Source organism: Etheostoma spectabile, unplaced genomic scaffold (genome assembly GCF_008692095.1).
Source record: "Etheostoma spectabile isolate EspeVRDwgs_2016 unplaced genomic scaffold, UIUC_Espe_1.0 scaffold00018426, whole genome shotgun sequence".
NCBI lineage: Eukaryota > Metazoa > Chordata > Actinopteri > Perciformes > Percidae > Etheostoma > Etheostoma spectabile.
Window position 1 is genome coordinate 21,221 of NW_022604253.1, and position 25,291 is coordinate 46,511.

At 40.0% G+C, this 25,291-nt stretch overlaps 8 non-coding genes and 1 pseudogene across 8 annotated transcripts; 4 read left to right on the forward strand and 5 right to left on the reverse strand.

The window, feature by feature from the left end:
- Nucleotides 1-724: 724 nt before the first annotated feature.
- trnal-cag (transfer RNA leucine (anticodon CAG)) lies at nt 725-807 on the reverse strand. The gene has a single exon. It is a non-coding gene; the product is annotated as a tRNA-Leu (tRNA).
- A 2,101-nt stretch (nt 808-2,908) lies between these two features.
- On the forward strand, nt 2,909-2,981 carry trnaa-agc (transfer RNA alanine (anticodon AGC)). Its single transcript has one exon. It is a non-coding gene; the product is annotated as a tRNA-Ala (tRNA).
- A 4,863-nt stretch (nt 2,982-7,844) lies between these two features.
- trnaq-cug (transfer RNA glutamine (anticodon CUG)) lies at nt 7,845-7,916 on the forward strand. Its single transcript has one exon. It is a non-coding gene; the product is annotated as a tRNA-Gln (tRNA).
- Nucleotides 7,917-9,181: 1,265 nt separating this feature from the next.
- On the forward strand, nt 9,182-9,264 carry trnal-uag (transfer RNA leucine (anticodon UAG)). The gene has a single exon. It is a non-coding gene; the product is annotated as a tRNA-Leu (tRNA).
- Nucleotides 9,265-10,097: 833 nt separating this feature from the next.
- On the reverse strand, nt 10,098-10,179 carry trnal-aag (transfer RNA leucine (anticodon AAG)). Its single transcript has one exon. It is a non-coding gene; the product is annotated as a tRNA-Leu (tRNA).
- A 570-nt stretch (nt 10,180-10,749) lies between these two features.
- trnaa-agc (transfer RNA alanine (anticodon AGC)) lies at nt 10,750-10,831 on the reverse strand. The gene has a single exon. It is a non-coding gene; the product is annotated as a tRNA-Ala (tRNA).
- Nucleotides 10,832-11,661: 830 nt separating this feature from the next.
- trnaa-cgc (transfer RNA alanine (anticodon CGC)) lies at nt 11,662-11,732 on the reverse strand. Its single transcript has one exon. It is a non-coding gene; the product is annotated as a tRNA-Ala (tRNA).
- Nucleotides 11,733-15,478: 3,746 nt separating this feature from the next.
- trnag-ucc (transfer RNA glycine (anticodon UCC)) lies at nt 15,479-15,550 on the forward strand. Its single transcript has one exon. It is a non-coding gene; the product is annotated as a tRNA-Gly (tRNA).
- A 3,716-nt stretch (nt 15,551-19,266) lies between these two features.
- Nucleotides 19,267-23,976, reverse strand: LOC116680383 (leukocyte elastase inhibitor-like; annotated as a pseudogene).
- Between the last annotated feature and the right edge of the window lie 1,315 nt (nt 23,977-25,291).

The window sequence follows — 25,291 nt, forward strand, 5'->3', positions numbered from 1 at the left end:
AGGATGTTAAGAACAGGTTTTGAAGGACTGGCCACAGACAGTGAATACAGCAGTAGATATGTCTACTGTGTACAAACACATGGTAACTTCACATGTGTTGACAATAAAGATGCTCACAAAATGCTGTACTTACCATTGAGTTTTGAGTTTTGCGCACATTCATTTCCGCTTAAATACAAAGAATTGCTAAGTTCTTTATTCCCAATATCATGTCTCAGACATTAGTTCCAGATGAAAACACTAATTGTCAGAAGTGGGATTTGAACCCACGCCTCCAATGGAGACTGGGACCGAAGGCAGCGCCTTGGACTGCCCGGCCATCCTGACTGATCCAACAGCTGATCAGTAGGACCTGTCTCCACTATACGGCCCAGTTTAATCTCCGTAAATTTTACGGAAATCCTGCAAACAGCTATGTTGACTGTTTATTTGTGTGGATTTTAAAATCTATCTGTCAACCCCATCTTGCCCGTACTGGATGGAATGATGTCAATTTGCGCTTTTTATCTGTTATACATAACAACCTGGATGCAACAAAGAACCCTTTTGTCCTGTTTTGTACATGACCCATAGTTTTATAAAACAAAAGATAACTTTCACCGAATCCCTCAGTTAAATCACAGTCAGTAACTTTACATGTGTTGACAACACATGCACTGTGTCCAAACCTTTCTGTGTAAAAAAATATCAAACTCAGACATTAGTTCCAGATGAAAACACTAGTTGTCAGAAGTGGGATTTGAACCCACGCCTCCAGTGGAGACTGCAACCTGAACGCAGCGCCTTGGACCGCTCGGCCATCCTGACTGATCCAACAAATGTTCAGTAGGACCTGTCTCAAAAATTATAATATAGTGAATGAAACATGTCATGATATAGTAGGTTCTCAGTCATCCATGTCATAGTTAACAAGGGAAGGTTTCTCAACTGTCAGCCCAAATATATGGAGACATGGAGACATGGAAGAAAGTCACCAGTGTGGCAATGTGCTTGACATTGGCAATAAATTGCACGGGATGTGAAGGGAATGTGCAATACAGACCAAATCCTATGGTGGGAATCAAGATCCACCAATGTTTCTGTCCACAATGTCCACCTGAATCCAGAAATGTCCCTGCAAGATGGGAAATAGACTGACAATTGGGTCAACATTGTGCAATTATCTTCAAAATGTCCAACTGAGTCCACAAATATACCTGCCGGATGGGAAATAAACTGATAACTGTCTTTGTGGTCTAAACGTGTCGAATATTGCCGTACAATGTCCACATTGAGTCCAGATGTGTCCGTTTTGGTTCCTGATCCATGCTATTACCCCAAAAGTGCACAACTAGGCCGAGGGCAACTGGACTTGGTAAAATGTCCTCCGCAGAGGTTTTGTCTCTCATCCAAGACACTTCTTTAGTGGGTTTTTTACACATAAAGGGTTGGACACACTGCCCACCTACCCACCCATATCTGAAAATCAACGCTGTGGGGAAAGGGGGGTTCCAAAGCTAATAGACCATTCAACCAGCAATTCTGATGCAATACACTGGCCCATTCAGGATGAGCACACATTTCAGTGATACCTAATTTTTATGGTGATTACGAGACTGAATGCAAAGTGTGTATCCCCCATGTAACTCAAAGCTTATCACTTCCAGTCAATACTGTCAATTTTGAGCTCCTTCCTATTACATTAACGACCAGGTGACCAACATACTGTTTACAGTCTAAATGGCCAACCCTCTTAACCCTCTGAACCCGAGAGACTCGCCCACGAGCAAAAACAGCACCTCTGATTCATGGTTTAATCATTTAATAATCATAAAAGCTAGAAACTCACCAAAAGTTGCAGCTAAAAGCTAACGAGTTAGCGGTTATGGAGGTCTCTTTCGGGTCTTTCTAGCCTCTACAGGTGATTTTCTATCCAGCCTGGAACTTCCTGCCTTTTTCGGGGTTGTTGAGCATTAAATCCAAACCACTTTATGTCCATAATTCTTCGCGGTTTTGCTTATTTATGCCACTAGCTCCGGGCTCCGTTTCTGCCCTCTGTTTACGGAAGAAAAGGAAGTAATATGCCCATATATGGGAGACAACGTCACACAAAGAGTATGGAGTCCTAAAGAGGTCAATCTTCCTAGTCACACTATGGTCACACTAGTCTAGTATGCGATATAAGATGCTATAGTGGAATAAAATCGATATCTACCGTTTTATAGAGGAACATGGACCCACTGGTTTGAGATTTGGGATGTATTTGGGCCTTATTTGAAGAATTGTAAATAGTATGTATTCCCTTTTTCTTTAAAAGGGGAATTAGCTCAAATGGTAGAGCGCTTGCTTAGCATGCAAGAGATAGCAGGATCAACACCCGCATTCTCCAGAGGACTTTAGATTCTTCTTGTTTTGCAACAAGAACCATAAATCTGGACTTGTTACGACATACTATACTACAACTTTTTAGGACTATTTCGACATATTATACTATGACTTTTTGTGACTTTTTATGAATTTTTTGACAACTATACTATGAATTTTTATAAATATTTGTACAACAACAGTATGACTTTTTATGTTTTTTGACATACTTTAGCATACTTTACTTTACGACATACTACACTACGACTTTTTAGGAATATTTATACATACTATACTATGACTTTTTATGACATTTTATGAATATTTTGACATATTATACTATGACTTTCATGATTGTTTTGACATACTATAGTATGACTTTTTATAAATATTTTGACATACTATAGTATGACTTTTTATGAATTTTTCGACATACTATACTATGACATTTTATGACATTTAATGAATTTTTGTCATACTATACTATGACTTTTATGAATTTTTTGACATACTACACTATGACTTTTATGATTTTTTTCAACATACCATGACTCTTTTCGAAAAGGGGGAATTAGCTCAAATGGTAGAGCGCTTGCTTAGCATGCGAGAGGTAGCGGGATCAATGCCCGCATTCTCCAGAGGACTTTAGATTCTTCTTGTTTTACAACAAGAACTATAAATCTTGACTTGTTACAACATACTACACTACGACTTTTTATGTTTTTGTCGACATACTATCCTATGACTTTTATGACTTTTTTGAGATACTAAACTATGACTTTCATGATTTTTCCGTCATACTATACTATGACTTTTTATGATTTTTTTGTTATACTAAACTATGACTTTTTATGACATTTTATGAATTTTTGTCATACTAAACTATGACTTTTATGAATTTTTGACATGTTATACTACAACTTTTTATGAATTTTTGACATACTATACTCTGACTTTTTTTGAATATTAGTCATATTATACTATGACTTTTTTTGAATATTTGTCATATTATACTATGACTTTTATGATTTTTTGACACGTTATAATATGACTTTTATGATTTTTTTGTCATACTAAACTATGACTTTTTATAAATATTTCGACATACTATAGTATGACTTTTTATGAATTTTTCGACATACTATACTATGACTTTTTAATGACATTTAATGATTTTTTGTCATACTATACTATGACTTTTATGAATTTTTTGACATACTACACTATGACTTTTATGAATTTTTTCAACATACTATGACTCTTTTTGAAAAGGGGGAATTAACTCAAATGGTAGAGCGCTTGCTTAGCATGCGAGAGGTAGCGATCAATGCCCGCATTCTCCAGAGGACTTTAGATTCTTCTTGTTTTACAACAAGCACTATAAATCTGGACTTGTTACGACATACTACACTACGACTTTTTAGGAATATTTCGACATATTATACTATGACTTTTTATGTTTTTGTCCTATGACTTTTATGACTTTTTTGAGATACTATACTATGACTTTCATGATTTTTTTGTCATACTAAACTACGACTTTTTACAAATATTTTGACATACTATACTATGACTTTTTATGATTTTTTTGTTATACTAAACTGACTTTTAATTACATTTTATGAATTTTTGTCATACCAAACTATGACGTTTATGAATTTTCTACATGTTATACTACAACTTTTTATGAATTTTTTACATACTATACTCTGACTTTTTATTACATTTTATGAATTTTTGTCATACTAAACTATGACGTTTATGAATTTTCTACATGTTATACTATGACTTTTTATGAATTTTTTACATACTATACTCTGACTTTTTATTACATTTTATGAATATTTTGTCATACTATACTAGGACTTATATGAATTTTTTACATGTTATACTATGACTTTTTTTGAATATTTGTCATATTATACTATGACTTTTATGAATTTTCGACATACTATACTATGACTTTTTATGAATATTTTGACGTACTATACTATGAGTTACTACGAGGCTTTGAATTTAATTAATTTGTGGATGAAAATATATTTCAAACTGAATCACTGTTTTTTTTGACACACACACACACACAAGCACACGCACACAAACAAACACACTCACACGCACACACACTTTATGAATAAACCTCAGATAGTTCAACCTGTTTTATTAGGAAGTTGTTTTACACTCTTTCAAAGTAAAACATGCATGCAACAAAACCTAAATAAGGTGCTCGGGTTTGAAAACTGATGCAAACAGAAAAATAAAAACAAAACTGAGTTCTTCTATTCTCCAACCAGAAATAAGGAGGAATAAAAGGATCTGTCTCTGTCTTCATGATATCGGGTTGGCAATAATGAGCCAATACCTTATTAAAATTTTTTATCAACACCCTTCTCTCTTTGCAATTTTGCTCTGACATTGTTTATTTTACAAAAAAAAAACCCAGCATTAAGCGAGTAGTTTTAGGTCTGTGTGAATGTGGGCCGAGTATTTACCTCGGCTGAACTTGTGAACATCTCTTTGGCATATTCCCAGTCTGATCAAGTCCAGGTGCTGGAAAATCTGTGATTCACGTTTTGAGGGAAGGGGATCTGCATGTGCTTTCTTACCAGAAAGTTTCTGGAAGTCCAAATGGCATCTTTGATGGCGGCCAGGGTGAGCCACTGATTTGCAAAGTTACATGCTGGTATCTGTTTCTTTGGCCTGACGGATGGACAGACGACCCAAAAGCATAATACTTCTTGCCAAGACATAACAAGAAACAAAAAAAGAGGCGGGGGGGACAGAGTTAAGCCCCGACAGAATAGAGAACTACAGACAAAAGTTATGAAATAGTACCAAGTGTGACCAGAAGAATTGGAATAAAACTAGAACTTTAAAGTACAAACCTTTCTTCAAGAAATCTTTATTGTGCTCACATTGAACCTCATTTCTGAAACGTGTATACGACCTAAAACCGGCGTAGGACGGGCGTACGCCGATTCCTACGCAAAGTTCGGCAATGTATGTGGAGTACATAGGTCTCCACATACATTGCTTTTATTAAGATTGAAGACCAAATTGTTAGTTTTTACGAAATTTTCCCAACCATCGAAAGTGTTTTCATAGGCTCGTTGGCACAGTAGGCAGCGCGTCAGTCTCATAATTTGAAGGTCGTGAGTTCAATCCTCACACGGGGCAGGTGTTTTAAAAACACAACTGATGCTGGAAATACAGTGACTTTCAGGTGGTTGAATACTGGCAATACACATGAATGGAAGTTGTGATATTTCTGCGATTGAGACAACAAAAGGCAATCTTTTTTTTTTTTAAACAATATTTTTATTCAAGAAAGGTAACACTGTATAGGATGCATATAAATAGAATATCTTGAATTGGTTTAACATTACTTTGTCAATCAAATCCCATCCACCCACCCACAACAACCACTTACTGCCATTAAAATAATTAAGGATAATAATAATAACGATAATGAAAATAAGTACATAATAATGAGAAAAAAAAAGAAAAAAAGGAGAAAGAAAAGGGGGGGGGGGGCACTCAACACTCTTACATTATACATGCCTGTAGCTACACATGGTTGAAAAAAGAAAAAAGAAAAAAACACATCAGGGCCCTGTTGTCTTACGGGAGAGTATTGAGCTTATCAAAATACAAAATCAACGGGTCCCATATTTTGTGAAATTTACTAATTGAACCTCTGGTAATTTTTTCTAATTTCAAGAAAAACAGTAGTTCACTGAGCCAGACAGACCCTTTAGGTGGATCAGGAGATTTCCACTGTAAAGCTATTCTTCTACGGGCTAACAAAGACGCAAAAGCAAAAGCATTCTTCTTATCAGTGGGCAACAAGATCTCATTAATCAAGACTCCAAAGATGGCCATGTCTGCAGAGGGTTTCACTTTGGTATCAAAAGCATCATTCAAAATGTTGCAGACATATGACCAAAAATCTCTTAGTTTAGAACAGGTCCAAAACATATGCGACATATCTGCTGGTGTAGAATTGCAGCGCTCACACCTATCTTGAATGTCAGAATAAATTCTTGATAGTTTGGATTTTGTGTACTAAATTCTGTGAAAAACCTTGAACTGTATCAAGCTAAGACGGGCACAGGATGAAGTGCCATTTACTCTAGTCTGAGCGCAGTCCCAGACTGCATCAGTGATGTCCCTCCCTAACAAAAGGCAATCTTTAAGGGTGCTAGCACACCAATGACTCATCACAGTATAAAAAAACGCAGATGTGCCTTCATTAACAATGTTGTGTTATCTCATAGGTACAGGAAGCCACACGTCTCCATGAATGTAGTTCTTAACATTTATTTTCAGTCTGAGTTACAAGATTTGCAGTGAACGTTGTATTGTCCAGCAGAAAGGCAACAGGTGTGTTACTTTTTGACTATGATTTATATTGTAGCAGTGCAATCATTTTGCCCAGGTTTGACTTCCAGCCACCACAGTTGCATTTACAGGTTTTGAAGCCATATACAACATTAACATGACATGTTTTACCCAGGTTTCTTCTTTTATTCAGTGATATTTCAATTTCCTTGCGGGAGTCATCCCAAAAGGATTAATAAAGATAAGTCTATGTCTATCTCGAAAAAAGTAAAAAAAATCAGAAAATCTAACCCTCAGTGGTAGAGCCCATGCTTTACATGTATGAGGACTTGGCATCTCCAGCAGGTATTATGGTAGAGTCTTTGAAAGAGCTGCAAAAGATATTACCTCCTGTGGTAATCTGACTGGTAGGGTTATAGAACGTAGTGGTAGACTAAGACCTCCTGTGACACAAACTAAGAGGTATGCTCTCTCTTTTATACCTCAGACTATTAGACAGCAAAACTAGCACTTTAAATGTGCTGTATTTATATAGCGCTTTTCCAGTCTTAACAACTGCTCAAAGCACTTTTACATCTACAGGGAACATTCACCATTCACACACATTCATACACTGTGGCCGGGGCTGCCATACTGATAAACATTCATACACATTCCGATGCGCGGCACCGGGGGCAGGTTTTTCTTTCTACATTCAGTGTTTTGCCCAAGGACACTTCGACAATGACTGCAGGGGCGGGGATCAAACCACCAACCTTCCTATTGGCAGGCAACCGCTCTACCACTGAGCCACAGCCTTCCCGTACATTTTTGACAGTTTCTATTTTACCATATTTATGTACTTGCACTGTAGTATATTTGTTGTATTATACTCTGGTTTTTATGGGTGTTACGGCGGGTATGAGCACTGTAGTTTCCATTTTTATGGACGAAATAAACTTGACATGCCATTAAGTTTACTCTACAGCAGGTGGAGACATTTCACGTCAGACACTTGCAGCAACAGACACTTTGTTAGACATCAACAGACTGGAAATAGACTTAAGTTGGCCAGTAATTGTTGCTTTTTCATCTTTGTTGTTATTTTTGTGTGCCTTTAATGTCACACATGTGGATATTATGAAATAAACTGCATAGAAAACCTTTCTAGCAAGTTTAAAGGTTCCATGGTGTAATGGTTAGCACTCTGGACTCTGAATCCAGCAATCTGAGTTCAAATCTCAGTGGAACCTGTTTTTTAAGCCACAGCACCGGTGAAAAAGATCAACCTTTCAACTTTCCACATCTAGTTTAAAGTAAGCTAACAGGTTTAATGTCCTTGGCCATTTAGACTGTAAACAGTACATTAGTGGGGGCATGTTGAGGAGTCACTGGTTGTTAATGTAATTAAAGGAGCTCCAAATTTGACAGTATTGACTGGAAGTGATAGGCTTTGAGTTACATGGGGGATATACACTTTGCATTCAGTCTCACAATCACCATAAAAATTAGGTATCACTGAAATTTGAACTTGTGTTGCTGCAGTCAGAGTTTACAGTGCTCATCCTGAATGGGCCAGTATAGTGCATCAGAATTGCTTGTTGAATGGCCTATTAGCTTTGGAACCCCCTTTCCCCACAGCTTTCAATTGTCAGATATGGGTGGGGGAGTGGGCACTGTGTCCAACCCTTTCTGTGTAAAAAACAACTAAAGAAGTCTCTTGGATGAGAGACAAAACTTCTGCGGAGGACCTTTCACCAAGTCCAGTTGCCCTCGGCCTAGTTGTGAACTTTTGGGGTAATAGCATGGATCAGGAACCACAACGGACACATCTGGACTCAATGTTGGCATTGTACGGCAATATTTGACACGTTTAGACCATGAAGACAGTTATCAGTTTATTTCCCATCAGGCATGTATATCTGTGGACTCAGTTGGACATTTTGAAGATAACTGCACAATGTTTGTTTTTTAAAGTTATTTTTTCAGGGTTTTTTCACTTTATTAGACAGACGAAAATGTGTGAAAGGGGGAGAGAGAGAGGGGGAGTGACATGCAGCAAAGGGGCCGCAGGCCGGATCTAAACCCAGGCCCGCCACGTCGAGGAGCAAGCCTCTGTACATGGGCAACCGCTCAACCCACTGAGCTATCTGGGTGCCCATAACTGCACAATGTTGACCCAATTGTCAGTCTATTTCCCATCTGGCAGGGACATTTCTGGATTCAGGTGGACATTGTTGACAGAAGCATTGGTGGATCTTGATTCCCACCATAGGATTTAGCCTGTATTGCACATTGCCTTCACATCCCTCGTAATGTATTGCCATTGTCAAGCACATTGCCACCCTGGTGACTTTCTTCCATGTCTCCATGAACGCCCATATATTTGGACTGACAGTTAAGAAACCTTCCCTTGTTAACTATGACATGGATTACTGAGAACCTACTATATCATGACATGTTTAATTTACTATATTATAATTTTTGAGACAGGGCCTACTGAAAATCTGCTGGATTAGTCAGGATGGCCGAGCGGTCCAAGGCGCTGTATTTAGGTCGCAGTCTCCACTGGAGGCGTGGGTTCAAATCCCATTTCTGACAACTAGTGTTTTATTTTGGAACTAATGTCTGAGAGTTGATATTGGGAATAAAGAACTTAGCAGTTCTTTGCTAAGTTTGCTTCATAGTTGTCAGATAAATTTTCAATATAATGAATAACATGATAAAAACAGAGGAAGGCGGTGCAGTACAGCCCATACCAGCAGGGGAGAGTTCTAGCCTGACCAGGCTCCTCTCTCCACCCTGTCTCTCTTAGTTACACTGTAATAGTTTTAGACTGCCGGGGGACTTCCTTTGACACACTGAGCTCCTCTCTCCTTTATCTTTCGATTTATGTGTTTCCATGTCCCAGAAATGGCATTTATCAATTTGTGAGACACAGAGGACACACAGGCTTTCCATCACATAACACAGGACCACCTGGAGGGAATTTCTGAATCATCAGGGGCTGTAGCTCAGTGATAGAGCGCACGTTCAGTCTCAATGCCCAGATGTAGTACAAGATTTGAAGTGAACATTGTATTGCCCAGCGATGGTGGTATACTGGTGAGCATAGCTGCCTTCCAAGCAGTTGACTTGGGTTTGATTCCCAGCCATCGCAGTAGCTTTCTTTGAGTGATGTTACTTGCTTCTTTTACAAGAAGTCAGCAGAAATATATATTGATCAATATGGAGATTATCACAATTATTTGTTGATTTTCTACTCCAAAGTGCTGGAAAGGAAGGTATCACCAATCATCGAACCTCAGTTTAACATGGAACAATCTCAGCAAGGTGACTAATGGATGATTCTAGTTACTTCACCAATTTCAGCCCAAATGATACAGCTTTAAGACATCACATTGGTTGGCTTCCAGCTATGTTACACATGCAAATGGCAGTGGTGGGATTTGAACCCACGCCTCCAGAGAGACTGGAGCCTTAATCCAGCGCCTTAGACCACTCGGCCACACTACCTGCAAACATCAGCTCTTCACATTGTGACAAACTCAGGCACTGTAACTAATGCATGCTTGTTAATGTTATTGGAAAAAAAACCTTCGCAAGGAAAAAGCCAATAGCAACCACCAAGCTACATCCCCTGAAGATTTTCCGTTTTTTTTTTCTGAGATAGACTTAGACTTATCTTTATTAATCCTTTTGGGAAGACTCCCGCAAGGAAATTGAAATATCACTGAATAAAAGAAGAAACCTGGGTAAAACATGTAATGTTAATGTTGCATATGGCTTCAAAACCTATAAATACAACTGTGGTGGCTGGAAGTCAAACCTGGGCAAAATGATTGCACTGCTATGGTATAAATCATAGTCGAAAAGTAACACATCTGTTGCCTTTCTGGTGGACAATACAACGTTCACTGCAAATCTGGTAACAAAGACTGAAAACAAATGCTAAGAATTACATTGGTGGGGAATGGTGGCTTCCAGTACCAATGAGATAACACAATATTGTTCATGAAGGCACATCTGCGGTTTGGTATACTGTGATATGTTTTGGGTTTGCTACAACTCTTAAAGAAAGTCCCTCGTTGTCGGCAGGATTCAATCCTGCGCAGGGAGACCCCAATGGATTGCTAGTCCATCGACTTAACCCCTTGGCCACGACAACCTGAAAAGCCAAATGTTCATAAACTTTCAATTGGTTAGTAGTAGTTACACGACACGGGCGAAGTGCAAATCGAAGTGCACTGCCTGTGTCTGAGGATCCTCGTGGAGGCAGCTTGATTGGATGATATTCTCCCTTATTTGTACCATAACAGAGATCTAATGTTTTATCAAATCGGGTTGGGCAAGTAACCTTTCTGGTTACTTCTTGACAAATAAAGCAAGTAACCACACAAAGAAAACTACTGCGATGGCTGGGAATCTAACCCAGGCCAACTCCATGGAAGGCAGCTATGTTCACCACTATACCACCATCACTGGACAACACAATATTCACTGAAAATCTTGTAACACATCTGGGCATTGAGACTCAAAATGTGCTCTATCACTGAGCTACAGCCCCTAAAGATTTTCAGATTCTTTTGACTTTTTGGTGAGATCACTGAATGAGAGAAGAAACCTGGGTGGAATATGTCATGTTAATGTTGTATATTGCTTCAAAACCTGGTAGTGGCTGGAAATCAAACCATGGCAAAATGCTTGCACTGCTATGGTATAAATCATAGTTAAAACCTAACATCACTAAAAGAAAGCAACTGCGATGGCTGAGACTCCAACATTGGAGACTCCAATTGCTTGGAAGGTAGCTACGCTGACAACTAAACCACCATCACTGGGCAACGTACTGCTCACTGCAAATCTTGCAACACATCTGGACATTAAGACTGACTTTTGCATTAATCACCATGAACACAAGGAGATCGCCTTTTAATACTTTTCTCTTTCAGAATAATTTTTATCAAAGAATTTTATAGACTGGACAATGACACTTGATGGAGATGCCAGGGTTGAACCCGGGGCCTCATACATGCGAAGCATGCGCTCTACCACTGAGCTACATCCCCTGTGCATTCTCAGATTTTTTTCTTTTTCTGAGATCATTGAATAAGAGAAGAACCCTGAGTAAAATATGTAATATTTCGGTTGTATATGGTTTCAAAACAGGAACTTAATCTTCCAACATTTCTCCTTTATCTATCAAGTCCTGACCATTCCCTGACCGGGAATTGAACCCGGGCTGCTGCGGTGAGAGCGCCGAATCCTAGCCACTAGAACATCAGGGAGTCCATCTAGCAATATATCTTTTAGATATTTTTCACTTACTGCAGGGGTCGGGAACGTATGGCTCGCAGAAAAAACATAATATATTCTTACTTTTTTATCCATCCATTGATTTTCCACTGCTCATGTCCTGTTCAGGGCTGCAGTTGGCTGCAGGAGCAATGTCCATTATAATTGGATGATAATAGCCTATGTTGGCCATTGCTGGGTAAACAGGTAAACGCCCCTTTTGAATCAGTCTGCTCAGTCATTAGCTCAAAGTTAACCCTTCGGCGAAGAAGATAGCGAAAAGAAAAAAGATGAGGAGTATCGTACATTTCAGAACGAATGGACCGAAGAATTCGCCTTTCTGGAGAGAGCAGGTGTGTCTAATTTGCAACGACAAAATTGCATCGAGGAAACGGTCGAATGTAAAGCGGCTCTTCGACAACACGCCATGCAAACTACCCCGCGGGAGACAGAGCTGCTGAGCAGGCAAGTGCAAGCTAGCCAGCAGCAACTCCGCCTGTGGACCCGGTGACTATAATTCCACTAGTTTAGTTTTTTAAAATTTTTAATAACTCTGAGTCAAAAAGGTTCCCTTCCCCCGATTTAAAAGAATACATTCAGAGGCTTATTATACTCACATTTAGTTGAATTCAGTCTTAAAATATATTATATGGCTCTTACTGAAATAAATTTCCAAATATTTTGCTTTCATGGCTCTCTGAGTCAAAAAGGTTCCCGACCCTGACTTACTGGAATGACACATATTGTTTTAGGCGAGGACTTTAATCTGCCCCAGTGGGCGCTGTAATTACTGCCTGATGAAGCCAACAGAACCACATCATCTGCAAAGAGCATGAAAGGAATTCTAAGGTGCCCAGAATTGACACGCTCCCACCTCCTGCTGCACCTTGAGACGTGTTGTATGTCCAAGAGTTGTGCTCTTTCCATCGCTTGACAGTATTCCCATTTAGGGTCAGGAGTTCTCCCCTGACCAACGGTGTCCCCCAGGGTGTTAGTGGATTACCGCCCCTTGAGGCACCTAAGATCCTAAAACTACAGCTCCCTGCCGCAGCTTCAGCAATGGAAACTTTTAACATTGTCCACTCAGGTCCAATGCCCCCAGCCTCCACGGGATGCCCAAAAAGCTCGCCAGAGGTTCGAGTTGAAAGTCTGATGGACAAGGGCCTCTTCCGGACGTTCCCAGTTTACCCGTACCACCCGTTTGGACTTACCAGGTCTGTCCAGAGTCCTCCCCCATCCCCTGACCCACTCACCACCAGATGGTGATCAGTTGACCGCTCCACCCCTCTCTTCACCCAAGTGTCCAAAACATACGGCCTCAGATCAGATGAAACAATTATAAAATCGATCATTGATCTTTGGCCTAGGGTGCTCTGGTACCACGTACACTTATGAGCACCCTGTGTTTGAACATGGTGTTTGTTATGGACAATCCATGACTAGCACAGAAGTCTAACAACAGACAACCACTCTGGTTCAGATCAGGGAGGCCGTTCCTCCCAATCACGCCTCTCCAAGTATCTCCATCATTGCCCACGTGTGCGTTGAAGTCCCCCAGCAGAACTATGGAGTTCTGGAAACCCATACAGGACTCTGTTCAAGGTCTCCAAGAAGGCAGAATATTCCAAACTTTGTTTGGTGCATGTGCACAACAACAGTCAGAGTTTTCGGTCCAATAATGTGGAAAAAATAATGTTCCTTAATAAAATTTGATGAGTGGTCCCTGTCCCACATATCCCCCGGCCATAGTTACACAAGCACACCCAACTTGTGCCATATTTCCCAGCACATCCTCTCTTTACCTAATACCCGATATACAATACACAAATCCATCAATCTTTATTTTAAAAAGAATGCTATCCTTTGTTAGTACACGTGAGTGTCACTAGTCTAAAGCCTCCTGTCCTAATCTTGTCGGGATCATTTGGATGCAGCCTTGGCCCTTCACCAGGCGAGGTCCCTGTTACTGAAGCTTCTAGTAATGAACCCATTTCAAACCAATTCCTCTAAGTGGTTCAGTGCTCACCAAAGCTTCATTTGGCCTTCACTATCAGCACCTAGTTTCTTGACTTGTAATGCCTTATGTCTACTGTAAAAATCTAATTGAGTTGGCCATAATTCATTTTATTTATACCTTTGCTTTTCCTACTGTGACATGTCAAAATGTCAAAAGGTGCATTGTATGATAGCCCACTTCTACACATCCATGTTCCCCTCCCACAGGTGGTTCAAACGTGCTAGTTTTCCCTTAAATTCACAGTTTATTTTTCTGATTTATTGGTGGGTTTTTTTCTGTATTTAAAAAAAACAGAAATAATGTGTAAAATTAACAGGAAAATGTATGAAAAGTACAGATTTTTTTAACAGTGTTTCAAGTACTGACAATTCCCTGACCGCGAATTGAACCCGGGACGCAGCAGTGCGAGCACCAAATCCTAGCCACTAGACCATCAGGGATTCATCTTTCATTTTATCTTTTTAGATTGAGTTTCCCTTTCACTTCCTGGAAGGACTCATATTGTTAGGTGAGGGATAGCGCCTGGCTAGAGTTTCAGAAGGCAGGACATGACAGATTACACATCTGTCTCATAGTCAGTTTGTAGTCTTAAATACCAAGTCTCTTGCTGTTCCTTGACTAGTTGGCCCCCCCTGCTTTACAACCTTGAGGCGGGTGGGCTACAACAGCAGAAGACCCCACCGGGTACCACTCATCTCCACTACAAAGAGGAAAAAAGGCTACAATTTGCAGAGCTCCCAAAAATTGGACAGTTGAAGACTGGAAAAATGTTGCCTGGTCTGGTGAGTCTCAATTTCTGTTGAGACATTCAGATGGTAGAGTCAGAATTTGGCGTAAACAGAATGAGAACATGGATCCATCATGCCTTGTTACCACTGTGCAGGCTGGTGGTGGTGGTGTATGGTGTGGGGGATGTTTTTCTTGGTACACTTTAGGCCCCTAGTGCCTAATTGGGCATCGTTTAATGCCACGGCCTACCTGAGCATTGTTTCTGACCATGTCATCCCTTTATGCCACTATGTACCCATCCTCTGATGGCAACTTCCAGCAGGATAATGCCCCATGTCACAAAGCTCACATCATTCAAATTGTTTCTTGAACATGACAATGACTCATTGTATTAAAATGGCCCCCCCACAGTCACCAGATCTCAACTCAATAGAGCATCTTTGGGATGTGGGAACAGGCTGCTTCGTGCCCTGATTTGCATCCCACAAATCTCCATCAACTGCAAGATGCTATCCTATCATATGGATTTGAAACCAGCGACCTAAGGAATTCAGCGACCTAAGGATTTCAGCTTTATGCCTCTACAGTCCTCCGCTCTACCAACTGAGCTACCAAAGGCCTAGTACAAACACTTCCCATTCTTGTGAATGTGATAACACAGGACCCCGTGGAGGTAATTTCTGAATCATCAGGGCTGTAGCTCAGTGATAGAGCACACTTCAGTCTCAATGCCCAGATGTATTACAAGATTTGAAGTGAACATTGTATCGCCCAGCGATGGTGGTATAGTGGTGAGCATAGCTGCCTTCCAAGCAGTTGACCTGGGTTCGATTCCCAGCCATCGCAGTAGCTTTCTTTGAGTGATGTTACTTGCTTTTTTTTACAAGAATCAGCAGAAAGATTACTTGCCCAAACTGGTTTGACAAAACATTAGATCACTTTGGGCTGCACGATTATGGCCAAAATGATATGATTATTTTGATCAATTTCGAGTCACGATAATGTTGATTTTCTACTCCCAAGTGCTGGAAAGGAAGGTTTCACCAATCGATGAACCTCAGGTTAACAGAACAATCTCAGCAAGGTGATTGATGGATTTTAGTTACTTCACCAGTTCAGCCCATTGATATAGCTGTAAAAATCTAAAATCACTTAAAAAAAGAGCTGATGAGTAATCAAAGCTAAAACTCACTGCCTTTTTAAAACTCCATGTGATAGTAGGGGTGAGCGAGTACTCGGTTGAAACGAATATCCGGTACGGATAAAGCACTTTTGCCGATACAAGTATTATATGAGTAATACAAGTCAGTGTCTGTACTCGGATTGAATAAAACTCCTCAGCTGACCGTGGCTGCGTTCTGTGATAGTCACAGCGCCCCCCCCATACGCTCACTCTCAGATCACTGAGAACAGCGCTCTCTCTCTTCTCTCTCTCTCTCCTCTCTCTCTCTGTCTTTCTCTCAGTCAGTCAGGTCCGCGGTCTTTTCCGTTAACGTTACGTTTTTTAGTTAGCGATGCGTCTCTCTGAGATTTTTTTTTTTAACCGTCACTGGCTTCATTAAAATCAATGCAGTTCTAAGAAACAGCATCTGCCTAATTGATCCATAGAACCCAGTCCCCCCACCCCGCCGCCTCTTCTTTCTCTCTCTCTCTCCGTCTCTCTCTTACTCACACACACACACACACACACACACACACACACATACCTGGTGTGGAATTAGAAATAATAAAATAAGAACCAAAAACAAAAAAAATCACACTAATCATAAAAAAAGAAAAGTTAAAAAAAGAAGTTATATTGAGTATGAAAACTCTTGTTCATTACATTTTACTTCATAATTGCAACCGCATGTGTTGTATTCATTGTTGCAAAACGTTCTGTATATAGTTTGTTTGTTACCATGACAACACCATTGATCTGAAGCTTGATGCTGTCATGTAAATAGTTTTCAAATCAGCAATAAATATAACAATTTCTGATCAACCCATATCAATTGCATGCTTAGAATAACATACCCGTTAAAGCCCCGCCTATTTCAAGACAACCCGACCCACTTCCGGGTTAAATTATGTCCACTTCCGGTTTAGGCCCGCCCAGTCCGAGTACGGATACGGATACAGATAATTCATGTGGTAAACAGATACAGATACAGATAATGCTGTACTCGCTTATCCCTAATGTCTATTTTAATATGCCAAGGATACGCGTTGCTAAGCCTCTGCTATGATTGACAGGTCGTGTGTAGCCGCGCCGTAAAGCATGCCCTGCTTTTTGTCTATGGTAAAATAAATGGAGACCTACAATTAGAGATTGAACCCCTAAACTTGTTAGGAGAATGTTTAATGTGGTAATAAATCAAGGCAGAAGTAGGGTAACTTTCATACTTCCATAGAACAGAATTATTTCTGCAACCAGTGGAGTCGCCCCCTGCTGGAAATTAGATAGAATGCATGTTTAAAGGAGAATTACGGTTGATTCCACACGTAGCTCTGTTGTTTGTAAATGTGGAGGTCTGTCAGTAGAGAGACAAATTAAACCAATCGGTGCTGCCTACACCGTGTTATCCTCCCGCTAGAGTCAGCACCCACAGGCTTCAACAGGGCAAGTTTTAAACCTGATTTTAGCTTCTTAACATTGAACAAATGTAATTAAAAGTCCCATGTGAAGGGATTCCTTCACATGGGACCTGAGGGATCACAGTGGATCTGACTGCTGAGATATGACAGAAATGCATGAAAGTTATGCTAATTCAGCTGTGTTTAGTTCTGGTGTTTATACTGCACGGAGTGCTTCGGGATCATCTACAAACTACAGCACCGAAAAGATGTTAGAAGAGAAGATAATGTTAGAGAAGTTTTTCAATTTAAAATTTCATTTTCAGATAGAACTACGGCTAGTTTGACAATTACGTTTATGTAATAAAAACAAGTAATTTTCTATGCTCAACAATGAATCAGTAAATTATATTAGACTTGTTTTTATTTCTATTCCTTATTTTAATGGATTTACTTTTCAATTAATAGTTAACTTTATTTTATGAATTTTATTATGTTCAACAATAGATAACTTGTCACATACAAGATGAATAAATTGAGTGTTCTGTTTCGGTGTGACCTTGTTTTAGAAAGTAATAGACTACTACTTGATTTCTACAGCCCTGTGTGATGTTGAATGAATCTGGATTAACAGGAGAATTCCTTTTTAGAGTAGCCTGAAAGAATTAAAATGTGGCTTTAATTAATAAACCGCCTGAAAAAGATTTAAAATATGGCTTTAGTTGGACATTTAAGCCTTTAATTTTAAATTCCTATATGAGACTGGTCCTATAGTACCCGAGTGACAACAGGAGATCTGTTCTAACACTCTAAAGTGGAATTAATCTGGTTTAACAGGAGGATTCCTTTTAGAGTAGCCTGAAAAGAGTTAAATATTGCTTCCTGAAAATATTTCAAATATATCTTTAATTAGATGTATAAACTTTTACTTTTAAAATCATACATCAGAATGGTCCAATATTACCCAAGTGACACTGGAGATGTGTTCTATCACTTTGACGCGGAATGAATTTCCTTAACAGGAGGATTCCTTTTTAGAGTAGTATGAAAAACAGTTAATAAATGGCTTTAATTAACAGCCTGAAAAAAAGATTTCAAATATAGCTTTATTGAATATACAAGCCTTTAATTAAATAAAATCAGAATGGTCCAATATTACCTGAGTGATGCCCTGGAGATGTGTTCTATCAGATGTGAGCGGATAATTGTTTGATTGCTAACGTTAGCTCAGAACGCTATTTAACTGACAGCCTTTGTTGTGTTTAATTGCTAGCTTGTAGCCAGCAGTAAAACCAACTTCGTTATGTACTGCAAGTCCATTTTCTTTTTTACACAAGTCTCATTAGTATCTTGTATGCTACTTGTCGCAAAGTGACACATGTGCGACTCACATCTGCACTCGACTCACATCAGGTAGTGACAAGGACAACTAGGAAGTGCAGTTCCAAGTTCTTGTTTCTACACTCAAGGCCCAAACATAGCAATGCAGGAGCACCACCTACTGTGCTAAAGTAGGATGGATTTAATGATAAATAGCCAGCCTGGATTATTTCTGGTCAAACAAGACACTTGAAAATGCATTTTATCCCCTTAACATGTTTATTAAAATAATATTAGACAGTCATGCTTGAATAGTGTAACATCCCTGGATTTGGGTTTTAAAGTGGGTTTTTTTTATGAATTAATATACAGTCTATGGTTTACACCTATCACCATTTCTAGCCACTGGGGGACTGCACACAAATGTTGAAAAACTCATAAAGTCACATTTTCATGCCATGGGACCTTTTAGCCCCTCAAAAAGGCAATTCATTTGCCAAAAGGAAAGGAAGAATTCCTGTCAGTCTAATAATTACCAAGGACATAAAGTAAGCCAGATCCTAAGGATGAGATTGAGATTAAGGGCAAAAGATACAAAGGAAAAGCAAGAACATATGTTAAGGATGGACACAGAATCATCAGGGTGTGATTAACTTTAGGAAACTAGAGTGGTAATTAACATTTTGAGTTATACCAAATAAATTGGTACACTGTTATAATACTAGATGTATTGTAACCCCCCCCCACCAGTTAAGAAACACTACTCTAACGATGTATTGCTCACTCAGGGGAGCAGTATCGGCCAGCAAAGAGAACGCTCATGGAGGGGTTATGTCTGATGAAGAAGAGGAAGGTGGGTCTGCGATGAACGTGGCAGATGGAGAACTTATCGTGCAAGACTCCAGCATCATGACAGCAGCAGTGACAGCAGCAGCCTCAGTTCCCTTCTCGTTGACCTCCACAAAAGCCTTGTGGACAACTTTTGACAGTACCAGCCATTCGGCAGGAGACATCCCTGTCACAAAAAGAAGGAGATGGAATATTTTAAATACATTTAATGTCAGGTCTTACCCCACAACATGAATTAAAATAATTTGGGAGAACCTCTGTATTATCTTGTGTCTTTTAAAACTGACAGGAGACATTTCAGGTTTCAGCTGCCTGTTCTTTAAATGATTATGATGCAGACACAAGTCCTACCAGAGAAGTCTGCCTTGTCAAAGGCATCCACCATGCCCATGCTGACCAGGACTTCCTCCATGTCATACGACTCCTCCATCTTGAACCGAGGCAGCCCCACCTGGACCTCAACGTTATCCATCATGTCTGGATGAGTCCACTCCATAAAGTTCTCATAGGTCAGCTGCTTCTCCAGCTGGGGGTGGACATGGAATCAGTATTAGTTTATCCGTTTCTCGGGTTCTGCGGGTTTCTTTATGTGTGAAAGTGTGTGTGTGTGGTGTTACCTTCTCCAGACCTGTAGTACTGTCCTCCATCTCATTGGGTAAAAATGAGCATGCTAAGCTCCTTCCCTTTGTAAGGCATCTCTAGGATCTGTCCAGCAGAGGGTTTTAAACATTACAGTACATATACTGTATATACACTGGTGTGACAACTGAGTTGTGTATCAACAAGATAGTTATTTCATGTGTATTCTGTACGTGTGTTGTGTCTGATTTTTTGCTGCAACACTGGAATTTCCCTTTTTTTTTAGATCAATAAAACTATCTAGTTCATGGGATGACATGCACAAATCTTCACAGTTACTGTACGGTAAATGGATCATAACCAAACTCTCCTCCTTTCTCAATCATGTACCTTCAATGGCAATGTCATTAAATCCTGTTTAACAAAAGTTATAAATGATTGGTTTGATTGTTGCCTTGTCAGTTAATTTTTTTTACAATTAATCAATCAATTGCATCAGTACCTTGCAGTTGGCCTTAGGGTTGTTGGAGAAAGGGAACAATGCTGTCTGGTGCATCATCTTCACTGGCTTGGTGTCATTCTGAAAACACACTGACTTTTAGAACAAATACAGTCTGGGCTGGGATTCCCCTCCTCACTGCTAATCATTTTCCCCGCAAAAGATGAGAGTTGCTGGTCTACGGCTGCCTCAGTTAGTTTGTGTTATTAAAGCGTTGTTTTGGAGTCACCAAAGTCATGCAATAACAAAAACAAACTAAGAGATTGAGGTATTGGTAGATAAGCAGCTCCTAATGTCCTGGTAGTTTAAATTAGTTAGGTAGTTTGATGGTGGCTTGTAAGAACCCCTCGAGTTTCCCCTGCATTTACTTCAACAAGGCTCTCTTGTGGCAAGGTAAAGTGGTGGTATATATAATATAGCACACTTAAATAGTGCATAGTACATTTAAACTGATATTAATTTGTTTTACCCCTTATGTTGTCTACGGGTCAAATTTGACCCTCTTCCAAACATTTCTCCATCTAAAAACGTAACGAGGATGGTTCCCAACACGCTCCTCACACGTTAATGAATAATCAGTGTAGTACTTTCATTGAATAGGGGTGTTTTGTCAATTTTATAGCATTTGGAGAAAAAAATAATTGATAAAAGAACTTGTGTTTGACTAATGTAAAAAAAAAAAATCCAAATTAAAAATTAAAAAAAGACAAATGTCAATAAAAGTCACTAAAATGTGAAAAAAATGCCAAAAAAAGTGACAAAAATGTCAAAACACTCAAACGTTGAAAAAGTGACAAAAACATTGGAGGAAAGACACAAAGGGTCAAAAAGACAACCAAAAACAAAAAACGAAATTTTGACTCAGAAAAAAACAAAAAAACAACAACTTTGCAGGTCGGCGGGAAGACAACATGAGGTCATTTACCTGCTGGCTAAAATGTGTGTTGCTGTTCACCGTTTGATTTAGCGTGAATCGGTCCATGGTGGTACCGACGTAATTTGGTTTGAACCCAAAAAAGTACTGAGTTCAGTACCCAACCCTTGCCCTGATGTAGAATTATTTTCCTTACCTTTTTTCACTACTTTCATGAAGAAGTCAGAATTAGTGTCTATGGCGTAAAGTGTTTGCTACCATATCATTGATTTTAAAACCCATTTTACCTGACTTCTGTCAGTGTTATTTAACTGAATGCTTTCTTTGAGCAGTGTTACCTTGTTGAGTCTAAAGTGAGCATCCTGTGTGTCATGCTGCTGAAACTTCTCGTTCCAGTTACTTTTGAAGTAGATGGCATTAACCAGCACCAGCCTGCTCAGGCTGTCCACGTCACCCTCTGCCAACAGATCCTTAATTTTATCTGGTGAACAAAATTGACACATAAGTGAAGCAATGGCACACATCTGAAAGAAAAGTGTTGAAAAATGGTTGCTGCCATGTTTCCATTGGTGTTATGTGTATGTAAGGGTGTAGATCTACCTTGAGTCTGCTTCTGCACCCAGCTGTTGATCTTGAGTCTGGCGGCCTCTGAGCCACCTTTGAAGTCCACAGTCTCCAGCTCTGCGTTGTAGTGATTCTTGGTTTTTCTAAGAAATCCTGGAACCATCAAAAACACATCTACCAATTCTGATCACCTAAACATATTAATCACTTTGCTTAACTTTAGTTAGTGGAACTAAAAGTCACTACAACAAGGAGAGCACAATCACAATGCTTACTCTCCACTCCCTCATCATTCCTTCTTACAGAGCTTAAATATTTGCATGAGCCTCTCACACCACACATACTGTACTCATGAAGATGCATGCACACATGCTAAACACACACACCTCAACAAACTGGAAGGACCGCTCCCCGTACAGCCTGTTGGCAACACTGAGGGTATACGGAGCATCAGCCTTGTTGAGCTCGCTCAGCAGTTGGGCAAGCTAACATGGACATCATCCTGACAATCCTTGGTTTTCAGGCACTGTGGACAAAGGAAGACAACTGTTACAGAGATGCACTGTAAGACCAGTCTATTCTAAACAGTAGATCAGACCGGGCATCTTGCCTGTTAAGTGATGAGACTATAGACTAAATAAGAATGTTTTCCTTTAAGTTGTTGAATTTGTGTGCTCCATGCTATGCATACAGTTTAAGGTCCCATGACATGTGCTCTTTCGGTGCTTTTTATAGACCTTAGTGGTCCCCTAATACTGTCTCTGAAGTCTTTACATAGACCTTAGTGGTCCCCTAATACTGTCTCTGAAGTCTTTTACATAGACCTTAGTGGTCCCCTAATACTGTGTCTGGAGTCTCTTTCCCAAAATTCAGCCTTGGTGCAGAATTCCAGCCACTAGAGCCAGTCCCTCAATGAGCTTTCCTTAGTATCCATAGGCAGGCTGGGGGAATGCATATCAATGTAAAAAAAAACTCATAAAAGGGAATTTTTCATGTCATGGGACCTTTAAATGATGGTGAGTAACTAGAGTACACAGTACTCTCACATTTCTGGTGTAATCTTTCACAATATTAACATTTCAAATGACTGGAGATGTTCTCTTGGAAACATTTTGGATTTAGAGTAAGGTCCTGCCCTGGGCCTCTTCACAAAATCATTCTGAACCAGCCTGCGATGTAAATCTGTTACTTTTATGACAGAGTGTGTGTGTGTGTGTGTGTGTGTGTCTGTGTGTGTGTGTGTGTGTGTGTGTGTGTGTGTGTGTGTGATACCTCTGACATCTGGGTGGCTGTGTTGCCTCTGGCCCCCAGCATCACCATAGCCAGGGCTGAAGAGATGCTGAAAGGGGAGTAGAAGATGTTTGCCGTCTTGTCGTCATCTCCAAACTTTTGGAGCAAAGCCAGAGAGAAGGTGGTGTTGGCCTTGGACAGAGGGGCTGGAGATGCCATTGTGTCTGACACACAGGAGAGAGGACAGAGCATTAATTATTACAGATGTAAAACAATGTTATTTATCTGACTGGTTATTTATCTTACGCTCTCATTGGGCCAAACTCCACTGAAATATTTGTTAATTTACAATTAGCCTCTGAACAAGTCTCTGAATGTAAATATCTGAAATATTGAGACAATTTCTAAACCAGTAAGACTCAGTTTTTAGTACAGAAATTATTAAATAAAACAAACAAATGTAAAATGTTAGAATCGCTCTTGGATAGCAAAATAAAGTATTCATGTTACATAAGTAGCTATTATAATATTATACTGTACATTACATACACCAATTACTATTCATAACACCAGACAATGAGGATAAATGTGCTTCTAGTCGGGATCAGTTTAACCTTACTGCTGTTACACCACTAATATGTAATCTAAATAATCATATATCACAAAATGAATGAGACTCATCCTCTACTCACCAACTTCTCTGGTGCTCCTCAAGTAATAAGGAGTTTTTCCTTTTCACAAGAAGACTTCTGTCCAAAGCTTTATATTAGTTTCAAGAGGACTCCTGACGCCCTGAAAACCAGTCGAACCCCATCCTGTTAAAATGTGTAGCACCCCCTCCGAGATTAAGGATCAGCTTTTGGTTCAGGTGTAGGCGGGGGAATTAGGTATTGACGGGTCTCAGTCTTTGGTACAACAGGAGAAACCAGATTAGCATGCAGCACTTAAAGCAATTCTGAAACTTACCCCGAAGTGTATGAACTTTCCGGCAAACTAGTCGTCTTGTTGTGGAAAGTAACGCTGAAATCATCATTTCTTGCTGCCACCTCCTGTCTTGCACGAGCTGCAGCATTAAAAAAACGTTTGAAAGTAGGCTCGTTCGAGATGAACTGCGCCTCGCCTGTAAAGTGGACGAGAGCAGGCGGCAGCAGCGGGGGCGGTGACAAAAAGCTGCGGTGAAGTCGGACAGTTTCCAGCCGATTCCAGCCGCCTTCAGGCTGGACTGGAAGTGAAGAAACACTGTGGTGCGATTCCGATTTAATAAAATATAATCAGACCCACATACCAGCTGGTACACAGTCTCCAGTTGTTTTAATTATGACTAAGTAGCTGGCAAAGTGCTCTACATGCGATCTGTTGCTGATTTTAATTAACAACACACTGTAGATGATACGTGATCTGATCAGATTTAGTCTCTCTGACTTCTAAACGTCTCTATCAGCCACACATGTGTTCTGGACAGAATAAGTCTTTAAATCAGACAAATAGCAATTAAAATCCCTCCGATTCAAAACCAAAAAAAGTTTATATAAAACGTCATCATGTTGTAAACCAATCAAGTGTTAAATCAGCTGAGAAGCCGCGTTTCCCAGCATGCTTTGGGTCCGCCTGGCTCTTGCAGTCGGTGAAAAGCAACTGCGCCGCCTGCGTCTCAGACCTGCGGCCGCCTTGCTCTCGTGAGATTTCCGTTGCCCACGTGTGCATGACGTCAGAGCAAGTCGGGATCAAGTCGGACACAAATCTAACCGGCATGCAACGGGCGCCGATCGCCGTGATCGATTCTGCGCAGACCTGGCTCATCTCGAACGAGCCTACTATGTAAGGACTACAAACCCACGTTCACCAGAATCTACTGGTTACTATGTAAGGACTACAAACCCCACGTTCACAGAAATGTACTGGTTACTATGTAAGGACTACAAACCCACCGCCACGTTCACCAGAAATCTACTGGTTACTATGTAAGGACTACAAACCCCACGTTCACCAGAATCTACTGGTTACTATGTAAGACTACAAACCCCACGTTCACCAGAATCTACTGGTTACTATGTAAGGAGACTACAAACCCCACGTTCACCAGAAATCTACTGGTTACTATGTAGGACTACAAACC